At 41.0% G+C, this 10,199-nt stretch overlaps 1 non-coding gene across 1 annotated transcript; it reads left to right on the top strand.

The window, feature by feature from the left end:
* Positions 1 to 5,322: 5,322 nt before the first annotated feature.
* LOC114623951 lies at positions 5,323 to 5,452 on the top strand. The gene has a single exon (XR_003711857.1). It is a non-coding gene; the product is annotated as a small nucleolar RNA SNORA17 (small nucleolar RNA).
* Positions 5,453 to 10,199: the final 4,747 nt, after the last annotated feature.

Genomic DNA, 10,199 nt, shown 5'->3' with positions numbered 1-10,199 from the left:
TTGAACTCAGGTCAGAGACTTGATAACATGAACCTTTATTCACTGAACCATCTTGCCAGCATCTAACTTTTTTTTTTTTCCTGGAGTATCATTGGTCAAGAAATGGAGAAGGAGCTTTATGGGAGGGTTATTCATAGTGTTTATTTTAACATCTTTAATAATTTTGGCCACTCTCTGTCCCTCCTTTTGTAATTGGATCTAGAGCCTCATTTTTCCATACATATAATCAATTAACTTATTTTACATGGTGGTTTCTCTTTAGCTGTTTTTAGGACATCATTGTTGCAGAATTTAAAAAGTGAGAAATTAAAACTTGGGCACCCCTGGTGTATCCAGAAGAGATTCTTACGGTTCCTTCCTGTTATAAACAAGCACAAATGGAAGAATGCTGAAAACACCCCGCTGAGCTGTGGCTGGGGTAGTTTTGGTTAGTTGTTTTATTGGAGTTTTAGAACTAGTTTAGGGGAGTATGAAACCAGAGTGACAAAAAAACCAAACCAAAACAAACAACCCCCCACCTGTATTTATGAACTCTATCTGAAGCAAAAAGATTCTACACTTAACATATATAAATGTTAGACACACACACACACACACACACACACACACACACACACACACACACACACACTGCAAACCAAGACGAAAAGGCAGATGAGGGGAAGCTCAAAGGGAAAGAGGCTGACAAAAGCCAACAGGCTTATCTGTAGTCTTTTTGGATGAATTCAGGCTTCCCATTGCTCCAAATTTTGTGCAAGTAAAGATCATAGTTTGCAACTTTAAGACTCAGTCAGCTATAGTTATGCACTACATTATGTTGTTCTGGTCAGTGAGAAGTGAGGTATGCGAGAGGGTGGGCCCAGAGGATTATAACGGTACTGAAAATTCCTAGTATTTAGTGACATCTTAGCACACCACAGCACAGCACACATGTTCGTAGTGATGCTAATGGAAAGCAGCCTACTGCCTTTCTAACCACATAAGACAAAGGCAATACAATTAGGTACAGCAAGCAATTCTTATTCATATGTATTTGCTATACTATTCTTATTAGTTTGCAATAATGCCTATATCTAAAAGAAGTTTTCTGTAAACTCAAATGGAATTAGCCAAGAGCTGATTCACTATATTTTCAATGCATCAAGAGCCCATGTTGATCATTGGTCTACCCCATTCAGGGTTGCATAAGTACATTCTAATGATGGAATCACCTATCCAGACACTCCTCAGACTATATCTCCATCCCGAAGCAATGTGAGATTTTACTACTAATCTATATATAAAAACAGGAAATGTAGAGGCTCATCTGTCACTCAACTGCCTGGTATTCTAAGGATCCTTAAGTTTTACTTGAGTTTTTAATGTATTTGTGGTACAAATATGATGAATAAATATAAATAACTTGATTGAATAACTTTAGTGTTTCCTTATTTGTTGAAAATGCAGAACATTTCTGATGATGACTTTTTGCTTTGTGAGGCTATCGTAAAGCAGTAGAATCCCTAGTAAGCGACCTGTGCATTCTGGAGAAGCATCAGAAGCTTAAGATGGCTTCACAGTGGTGTTCTAGGTCCGGCTAGGAAACAGTAAAGGTGGGTTAAAGGTAGGCCCTAACCTCAAAGACTTTAATGCAAACTGGAGTCAGGTTCCAATCCATTAAGCCACAACAGATGGGACACCTAACAGGACAGCAGCAATGCACCCTGGGGTTGCTAAAGAAGAAATCAGGTCAAGCAACAAAACTTCTCTGGGCACATGGTCATTGCCCATTTCTTTTCCTTTGCAGTTTGAGTGTTGTATTTCTTCCACCTTGGTTCCTTCGCTCCTAGTCTTTCTTCTGCTCAATCAGGTCTGGTAGTGATTTTCACTGTGCTTTGCATTGCTTCATTAAGTTTTTTTATATCTAGCCTTTCTATTTGGTGATTTTCTATTTTTCAAAACCTCAAGTTCCTTGTTGAGTTTTCTTCCATGTTGGTGACGTTTCCATCCAAATGTCAACTTTCTCATTCATTTTTATGATTTCTTTCTTTGTGATTCTGACCCCCCATTCCAAGTTCTGGAGGGAATCCATTTGTTTATTTGTATCCTCTTTGAACTCCTGGATCGTTTTGACTATTAACATTTAAAAAATTGTTTTCTGGCACTTTATCTCTTTGAGTATCTTTGTACTCAATGATTAAAGACTTACAGTTCTTTGGAGGAGCTACACTGACTTGGGTTTTCATACCTATTAATAATTTGTACATTTGTTTATTTGGCTATGTCTCTAATTTTTTTGTGGGAGGTGGGAGTGGGATGTTTTCTTACTGAATATCTTTCCTTTGAGGTCTCATTCTCCAGGCCCACTCAGTGAGAAGAAGACAGACAATTCTAAGAGTATCATCAAATTATACAAGATATATAAAACAGGTGAAATTGATTAAACACCACCAATAAATCCCAATGATTATAAAGAAAGTAGCAAAACTATGTAGAATGCACTGCTCAGATTACTCAGGATAAATGTGGAAGTGGTAAGTGAGTGAGGTAAGGGGCAGGGAGGGCATTAAATGGAGGAAGCGAGGGGGATGTGAATGAGGCATGAGAAAGAGACAGGAGAAAAATATGACTGAAGAGAAAAGAGAACGTAATTAGCAAAAACATTTTTAAAAAGAAGGAAAAAGGAAAAAATTCTCAATAATAAGAATCTCAATAGTAAGTCCAACCTCAGATTTGATTAATATAAAAAGGAAACCACAAAATAAAAACATGAATTTTAAAGGAAACAATAACAACAAAAATCCCCAATAACACTACTAAAATCATAGCAGAGAGGGAGAAAAGAGTAAACACAAATGTCAAAAAAGAAAAAAAATCAAAGAAAGCAAAGAAAAAAGATGGTCGGTCTTATGATGAAAAAAAAAACCCCGTGTGATAAAATTAGATAAATGTAAAAAAAAAAGGAATTAAAAACACATAGTATTAACTATGGTCCTGGAAAATATTATAAAATGTAATGACACAATAAAAGAACAGGAGCAAGAAAAGAGGGAAGATGCTGGCGCAGGCTCTGTCTGGCTCTATGGCTATTAGAGCTAGTAGACTGATTACGCTCATGAGGTAGGGCTAGTTGAACTGTGTGGGCTCTTTTTTTTCTTATGCTTTATGCTAGTAGTGAGCCCAAATTTTAAAAGCATCTGAGATCTGCCAGAACGGTCTTCTCTCAGTAGCTTTTGCCTTCTCTGCCTACCACTGGTTTCTGATGGCCTCACTTAGCTTTGTAGTCTGTAGGCTGAGCAGGTTCTCATCCTATCTAGATTCCTCAGATTGTACCCCCTGAGATATCTAATGATCCAGTTTGGGTGTTCCCTGAGTGTGTTATGGGTATAGGAAGCAACCACAGCATTCAGATCTCTATAGGCAATGGACCTGTCTTCCCACCTCTGAGACATCTTAAATAATTCAATCACCTTGATAGAGAATGCATCCATGGGTGTCATTGCAGCTTTAGAGTTTTCAGGCTCTCTATTAATGATGGGGCAGATAGATAGATGGCTCCAGAGGTTGGTCCACATGCCTAATTTGGTCACAGTGCTATTAAACTCCAGGGTTAATCTCATCCAATGAGATCATCTCTCAGCAACCAAGGGCGAGGTTCCCTTTCCCTGGTAGTTCATTGTCCACATTGTGCTTTAAGCCATCTATGCTTTTCCCTTGCTATCATCCACCCCACCACTCTCCACAACTGTCTCCTACCCCAGGGCTTTTTCTTTCCTTGGGACTGCAGCAGGTTAAATTCAGGCTTCCTCTATTGTGCCTGTTCCCCTTATCAGACTCACAAGTTAACTCCATTTCAAACACTATGTTCTTTCTCAAGATAGCACCTGGTTCCTTCACTCTTCATCATTCAGCTCAGTGCTGTGGTATCCCTTTCCACTGCTGACACAACAGAGGAATCACTCTCTCACCAAAACCTGCAACTGAGCTTAAAGGCTGTCAGGGCTGCAGACTTGTCATAAAGATAGGATTGCCAGTCTCTTTCCATCAGTGCTGCCTGGCTTCCTTTTTAGAGGAGATTTTGTTTGTTTGTTTGTTGTTTCTCCATATTTTACCAGGGAGCTGTACTCTGGAGCTGTGTTTGACGAGGCTTCTTTTGTGTGTATTGCCCATATGGTTTTTCATGCTTTCCAGGTATCTTATTAATACCTTGTGAAGTTCTGAAGTTCTTCCTCTCATCTTGAAATAGAGTGTATTTATCCTTGTTCTCTGTCTTCTCCTTAACTGGGCCATATGGGCACATTGTCTCATCCACTATTGCATGTGGAATCCAGAATTATTTGCTATGATTTGCTAAGCTACACATTTAATCTTTGCATTATTACCAATATCAGGAGAATAAACTGTTTAAATAGTTTTTAAAAGTTCCAACTCTTTCTATGTATGCTTTGCAAATTTTATTCTGCCAAAAGCCCATTATCATTATGTTAACTTGGTGAGTTGGCAAGGTAGATATCTGTAAAAATGTTCAAACTTTGTCAATAAGTGAAGAGATGTCCCTTTATGCATCTGTGCCCATAAAAAAAACTTACTGAGGTCTTGGCACACATGATGGTAACCCATTGCAAGCTTTGTTTCTTGACCACAGTGGAATTCAACTAGAAAGTAATAATACATAGAAAAGGAAAGAAGACATAAGGAAAATTTCCAAACTCATGGCGACTAAACAGTACACTTTCAAGTATACTATATGTCAGAGGGAAAAATCTCAAAGAAAAATATAAAATCATTTAACTTAATAAAAAAAACCCCACAGCAAATCAACTTTTGTGGGACATAGGTAGACACAGCAATGCTAAAATGTAATGTTACAATACTAGATGCTGATATCTAGAAGGAAGAAACATCTCAGATCAGTATCTACAATTCTCCACAAGAACTTAGAAAAGGTAAAATCAACAGAGCCCAGAGGGAGCATATAGGCGGTAATAGAAGTAGAAAGTCATCTGGGAAAATCTGTACAACAGAGGTAGCTCTTCAAAAAGTTCAACAAACTAGGCCATCTCTACTAAAATAACGTGCAAAAGAGAAGACACCCATTACTGTCTGGTGGTTTGAGTAAGAATGGTCCCTCTGGAAGAACAGCACTCACTCTTAACTACTGAGCCATTTCTCCAGTCCCTGCTTTCAAAGATAGATAAGGAAGCAGAAGAAGGACTAGTTGGGAAAAAGTGGTTCAGTGGGGGTGGGGGTGGGGTAACATGGGGTGAAAATGCTCAAAAGTCATTATATATATTTATGAAATTGGAAGAATGCAAATAAAACCGTTTTTAAAATGTTTAACGGCCTGCCCCAGAGGCATTGCAGGTGTGAGTGCTGTGTCAGGTGTGTGTCACAGGTGGCAGAGAGGAGAGAGGCTATGTCTGTGCTCAGTGTTCCGACCTGTGAACATCGTAATGATTAGTAGCCTAACATTCCTGAAAAAAGGGAGCCTGAGAGGACCAGCACAGACCTGGGGGTGGGGGAGGGTTGGGGGTGGGAGTGGGGCACAAACCATGCCTGAGATAATCTCTCCAGCCTCATAAGGCATGAATAGGGCACAGCACTCTTGAGACAACTCTGGTGACAACCCCAGACACTCAGAGACCCCAGAGACTCCAGGTGTCACTAAGAGGAGCAAGTGAGTTGTTGAGAAATGGAAGAGAAAAGAGAAGCAGAGGGATGTGGGCACAATGAAGAGAGGCAGAACTGGAGACTGAAGGGTAGTGGGGAACAGCTGATGTGAGCAGTTGGTGATGGGACCAACTAAGACTTGGTGGGGTCCTGGCCTGTGCAACCACCAGGGGCCATGTCTGGATCCATGGCCCTGCAGCAGCAGGGGTCTGTTACCATCAAAGACCAGGTGGACATACCTGATCTCGACTGCTGCCTGGAGACAAATTGATGTTTAAGGACTATACAGAACTGGCCGGATCCCTCACCTGGGCATTGTAGGAGAGCTGGCCCTGGAGTCATGAGAGCAGTAGAGCTGACCCTGCCCCTAGCCAGATGCAGTATGAGAAAGGACAGGCCCCACATTGTGAGAGTTGTGGATAAGCTGGCTCCCGAGGATATAAGCATGACAAACCTTGCTCTACCAATCATTTTCCATTTGGTAGCATGGACAAGGGAGAGATACCCTCTTCCTCCCTCACCCCTCACCATCTTCAGCAGGTCGGAGGGGGTCATAGGAGGAGGAAAGCTATCCCTGTCCCTTACCAGCTGCAGCACTCTGGAAAATGCACCCTACATCTCATCTGGGCAGCACAGTAGAGCTGACTCTGGTGAGTGGGGGGTGGGGTACAGGTAAGCCTGCCTCTGAGGATGTGAGTATGGGAGAACTAGGCTCACTACTTCTCTGCAGTGTAATGACATGGGCAAAGGAGAGATGCCCCTCCCCTCTGCCACCTACAACAGGCAGGAGAGCTGGCCCTAAGGTCATCAGAGTAGGAGAGTCCTCTCTGCCCCTCACCTGCTACAGCACTCTGGGAGAGCAGGCCTTGCACTTCACCTAGGCAGCACAGTAGAGCTGACCCTGGATGTTGGGGTTGCAGGTGAGCTGGCCCAGAGGGCATGGGTATAGGAGAGCTGACCCTATCTCTTATCTTCTGGAAGGTGGCACGGACAAGTGAAAGATGGCCTCTTCTCCTTCCCCACTCCTTGCCATTTATGGCATACAGAGGAACTGTCACTGGGTCACGAGAGTGGGAGAACTGGCCATGACCCTCTCTGGTTGTAATGCTTGGGAGATTGGGTCCTACACCTTATCTAAGCAGCAGGGTAGAGCTAGCCCTCATAGCAGGGGACACTGATGAGCTGTCCCCAAGGGCATACGAGTGGGAAAGATGGAAGGCTGACCAGCTCAGATACTTCTTAGGCCCAGATCCAGGGCTTTGATTTGGCCCACCCCAATATCTACCCTACCAATGAACTGCTAGAATGCATGAAGGGGCCAGTCCTACAGATCCAAAATTACTAGATCTTCATGACATAGGGCAACAACAGGATACCTAAAAGGAGTCGCAGTGAGGTTCCAGTATCGACAGAGTAGCAAAAGCCAGAGGCCTTGTACTAGACCAATGACTCATTGCAATGAACACTTTTAAGCATAAAAAAAATGTGGGCAAAAGGGTATACTGTGGGGTACATTGGGACACACTCTAATTTCCACAATGACATTTTTTTCTTTGTTGTAGGGGGAGGCTGCAAGGGTGGAGGGTGGGTATGAGGGGAGGGGGAGATTAGAGGGATTGGGGTACATGATGTAAAATTCACTAAGAACCAATAAAAAGTTTAAAAAATGTTTAATGATGCTTTAATGCTGTGATATAAAAGTCACACGTATGTTATATGAATAAGGAGAAAAACAAGTGTTTGTATAGAACTATGCATAAATATATTTTGTATATAAACATACGCATAAGCTGGGCAGTGGTGGCGCACGCCTTTAATCCCAGCACTTGGGAGGCAGAGGCAGGTGGATTTCTGAGTTCGAGGCCAGCCTGGTCTACAGAGTGAGTTCCAGGACAGGAGGGCTACACAGAGAAACCCTGTCTTGAAAACACAAAAAAAAAAAAAAAAAAAAAGAAAGAAAGAAAAAGAGAGAGAAAAAACATGCATAAACAGCAATATGAGTTTATGGAGATATTTATGACAGTAATAGTCTAACACTGGTCACAAGGTCACAACTGGCTTTTTCTAACTACTAATTTAACTGAGTAAGTACTAACTACTTAGTCTGTATCTCTTCAGCAAGTAATTCAGCTGATTTGGTTCTTCACCTAGTGAGGGGACCCAGAACTTCAGTCTTAAGTGGTCTGGGCCATTAGTAATCCCACTTGTAATGAGATAGTTTCCACTGATCATAATCATATGGCTTGATATTAATAACAGAAGACACAAGGACTTTCCTCTATGGAAGGTATTTTTTCCTTGTCTATATTGTGTAGGAGTCCAACTTCTGTTTGGTAGCAGGGCGCAGTTCCCTTTCAATACAGTCATTCTGCTTTCTGCCTATTGACTTAGAGGGGCGATGATTCCCAGCATGACTGGCTGAAACTGGCATGGCTGGCAAGTCAACACTTTTCTTTTGAATTAAGACCTCTGTACCAGAAGGACCGAAAGTCACAGGAGGAGGAAGCAGACATTATTTTTAGTAGATTATTAGGTTTAATAGTGAATGGTACCATTTCTGTTTCCTTGTCTTGATTTGTAGATCCATGAATTCTTGAAATGGCACCATGTACGTCAGGGATATATCAAGTAGCTTTTCATTACTATAAGGAAATAACTGAGGTATAACTTATAAAGAGAAATGATATATTTTGCTCATTATCTTGGAAGTTCCAGTCCAAAATCAGGTGACCTCATTTATTTGGGCCTGTGGCAACACAGTACACCATGGCAGGAGGAAAACTGCTCTTGGCCAGGAAGCAAAAGAGAATGAGGAGGAGGCTAACGTCTTAGAGCCCTTTAAGGATATCACTCAAATGACCTACAAACCTGCCAGTAGGCCTTACCTCTAGAAGTTTCCACCATCTTCCAAAATTACCCTGGGAAACCATACCTCGATCACATAGATCACTGGGAAACACATATCACAACCATTCTAAAAGCAGATGAAGCTTTCTGGAGAAACTTGCCCAGTCCTGTGGAGTACCATTGTCTCACTGGGGCTGGAACAGATTCTTCAAAAGCAACCCTGCCTTCTGTCAACTCATCTGATTCAGGATAGTAGCAATATGCTAAAACCCATGGGTTTCATGAGCATGAGACCTTATCAAGTTTATTTTGCTGTGAACTGAGTTCTTTGACCAGAAGCAATACTATGTGAGACACTATGGCAGTGGATAACACATTTTGCAGGCTATAGATGGTAATTTTAGCAATAACAATGCAGGGAAGAAAATATATATTTAGAATGAGAACCTCACTATCAGGAACAAACAGGCTAAGCAATTTATGGGGAGCAAGCCAGTAAGCAGAATCCCTCTATGGCCCTGCATCAGCTCCTGCCTCCAGGTTTCTGTCCTGTCTGAATTCCTGTCCTGACTTCCTTCAATGATGAACAGTGATGTGGAAATGCAAACTCTTCCCTCCCCAAGTTGCTTTGGTCATGGTGTTTTGTCACAGCAATAGTAATCCTAAATAAGGCAAATATCTACCTATGTTTTACATATATTATTACAAAAAAGTGAAAGGAAAAATATCTATGAAAATAGGCACAAAAATCCCTAACTCAATACTAAGAAATCAAATCTAGCAGCATATAAAAAAAGGTAACACCTCATAACAACAGCATTATCCTAGGAATTCAGGGTTAGTCAAGCATTCAAAAATCAATGAATATAATTCACCATATTAGTAGAAGACTAAATGAGAAGACACACAATTATATTAGTGAATGTACAAGGGGCATTCAACAGCATGATAAAAATCATATAAAATACAAACAGATTACTTCTCTAACCTAATAAATTATAGTTGTTTTTAAAAACTCCTGGTAAACAATCCTCATGGGAAGATGCTAGATGTTTTCTTGTAAACCTGGAGAACAAGGCAAAAGTATCTTAAATGACCTATTTAGAGAGTAGTCTTAAATTATTCACATTTAACATCACATTCAAAGTGTTAGCTTCAAGTTATTTAGGCAATACGCAAGTAAAATTTTGGAGGCAGATAGATTAGAAAGTAAGAAATGACACTGCTGCCTCCAATCTAGATACACATTGAGAATTTCTAGAACTCCCAAGTATAACAACATGTTTCTTGCATATATAAGGCCCAGGGTTTGCTCTGATGAACACACATAGCAACAGGTATGGTCTGGTGGCTGGGAAAGTATCTCAGAGGTAGAGTGCTTGCTTAGTAGACACAAAGCCCTGGGTTCTATCTCAATGTTGCAAGAACCCAAGGTCCCAGTACCTAACGTTAACATTCATGAGGCTCTCCTGCCCATTAACATAGGACTACAGGATAACTAGCACTGAAGACCTTTGAAAAAGCCACATGAAAACTCTTAGAAGTTTTCTAAAATATGTCCATACTCACATATAACAAAATTTTAAATAAAGTTATCCGGCAAGGGACATAATGGCTCTGCTAGATTCTGTAACTACCAAGCTACAGTGCTAGGTTCAGGTTACCTCGTTTTTAGTTGTTGGTCAGTAGGGTCCTGTAAACCT

This window comes from Grammomys surdaster, unplaced genomic scaffold, assembly GCF_004785775.1.
Source record: "Grammomys surdaster isolate TR1022 unplaced genomic scaffold, NIH_TR_1.0 64, whole genome shotgun sequence".
Taxonomy (NCBI): domain Eukaryota; kingdom Metazoa; phylum Chordata; class Mammalia; order Rodentia; family Muridae; genus Grammomys; species Grammomys surdaster.
This window is presented reverse-complemented; position numbering and strand designations above follow the sequence as displayed.